Here is a 2,107-nt window from a genome sequence, read left to right as displayed (position 1 = left end):
TCTTTGGTTAATGTGACAATATGCACATTTTCAAGTGACTTTTTCTTAGACAAGAGTTGTTTCATGAATTTAGTATAGGCAGGCACTTGATTAACTAACTCAAGGAAAGGCACTTGTACATTCAAGCTACGAATAACTTTTTCAAATTTATTGAAAGATACATGTTCCTTCGTCGGCACTAGTCTTTCCGGATATGGGGCTGTAAGAAGTAGCTTAGCCCTCTCCTCTAAATCACGCATGCCGGTATCCGTGGACTTAGGCTGGAAGTCCACTACTTTCTCCTTGTTGAAGCTTGAACCCTCTTCAGACCGTCTCAAATGTGAACCATTGATCGACATCGGTCGTACTTGAGCCGGACTCGACCCATCAAGACTCGGGTCTTTCCCAATATTTTCGGGACTGTCGTGCCCCGAAACAAATGATCCCTCAAGTTGTCGGGCATCGGAGGACGAAAAATCTCACTATCAGCAGCGATCTCAGTCGATAGACCAGTGATGTCAGTCGATCGACTGAGTTGAACAGGACAAGAAGCTTCTGTAACCCGCACTTCAGTCGATCGACCGGGTATGTCAGTCGATCGACTGATATACCTGGTAGACGCCTTTTTCTTTCCTTTGCTCGTTCCAGCTTTGTTTTGACTCAGTTTTGCCTCATCTTTCGCAGTGGCATCCCCGACCATAGCAGGCCCCTCCAGGGTAGACCCACTCCTCAAAGTTATGGCATTTAGGGTCTCTTTCTGGTCAGTTTGGGTCGGTAAGTGTCCCGGAGCTCGACTGGTACTCTTGCTAGCCAATTGAGCAATTTGGCTCTCTAGCATCTTCATCCCGGCCTCTCTAGCTTGGGACTCCTTCAGCAATAAGTTCTTCAACTCAGTGAACTCGGAATTTTGGGATTGTTGCTGCTGCGGCACATAGAGAGGTTTTTTATATGGCTGCTTATGTGGAGGCACATAGGCTTGCTGCTGCTGCTGTTGTGGAGGTTGAGTCGGATTCAGGACATTCTGGCTACTCCACCTCAAGTTGGGGTGGACATTCGGCTCATAGTACGTGTTTGTCTGCCTATAGTGTTGAAAGGCAGCACAAGACTCAAAGGGGACAGAACAATTCTCTGAGACATGCCCCTCAGCTCCACATCTTCTACAGACGAAAGGACCGTCTGAAACAGCGTTAACATGGTACATCCCTCCTTTAGAAGCTCCTCCTAACTCATATTTGTCAAACATTGTAGTAAGAGCTTCTAGTGCAGCAATAGAGGAAGATTCAGCAGCTGTCCTCTGATTTCCTCTCGAATTCCCATATTCAGCCTTATGAGTGGCCAAATCATTAATGATATTCCACCCCTTAGTCTCTCCCATGTTCTCAGCAAATCGGCCATTGGCTACAGCATCCAAAATAGCCCTCTGATCGTCATACAGCCCATTATAGAACTGATTGCAAAGACTCCATTTTTCGAACCCATGGTGCGGTATGGTTCGTACCAGTTTCTTGAAACGGACCCATGCTTCATGAAAGTTCTCATCAGGCCCCTGTTTAAAGCTCGTGATCTGAGCTCTAATGGCATTAGTCTTCGAGGCAGAGAAGTACTTTTTGTAGAATGCCAGGGCCAAGGAATTCCAGTCAGTGATCCCATAAGCAGCTCGATCCAGATCTCTATACCACTCCCTTGCAGCATCACGAAGGGAGAAAATGAACATGGTCTCCTTGATCTGGTGTTGGGTCACACCACCAAGCGGGGTATAGAGCAGCAATAATCAATAAAAATCACCATGTGCTTGGCTGCATCTTCATTTGCAGCTCCCCGAACTGGTTTCTCTCAACCAGGTTAATATAGGAAGGCTTCGCTCGAATTTTCTCGCCTCCCGGTAGTTCGAATCCTTTGTAGAGATTCGCACTGTCGGCTCCGAGTGATCGGCAATGGTTGCTTCTTCACCATGACTGGAATTTCTCAAGAAGTGACTGTCTCGGTGAAGAAATTGAAGCGGAGATGTAGGTGGATCTTCCTCGAACGGATCGTTCTCGTAGTAGCTTGACAGAGTACTCGCTCTTCCTCTCGTCGGTAATACCCTTTGTGATCGTCTCAACTCGCGCAAGGATTTCTCGATCTCGGG

The 2,107-nt window shown here is 47.1% G+C and overlaps 1 non-coding gene across 1 annotated transcript; it reads left to right on the top strand.

Moving 5' to 3' along the window:
* The first annotated feature begins 1,451 nt into the window (after window positions 1–1,451).
* On the top strand, window positions 1,452–1,558 carry LOC141650245 (small nucleolar RNA R71). Its single transcript, XR_012546289.1, has one exon. It is a non-coding gene; the product is annotated as a small nucleolar RNA R71 (small nucleolar RNA).
* Window positions 1,559–2,107: the final 549 nt, after the last annotated feature.

The sequence above is a fragment of the Silene latifolia genome, chromosome 3, assembly GCF_048544455.1.
Source record: "Silene latifolia isolate original U9 population chromosome 3, ASM4854445v1, whole genome shotgun sequence".
Classification (NCBI taxonomy): Eukaryota; Viridiplantae; Streptophyta; class Magnoliopsida; order Caryophyllales; family Caryophyllaceae; genus Silene; species Silene latifolia.
The sequence above is the reverse complement of the archived record's forward strand: the minus strand, read 5'-3'. Positions and strand labels throughout refer to the sequence as shown.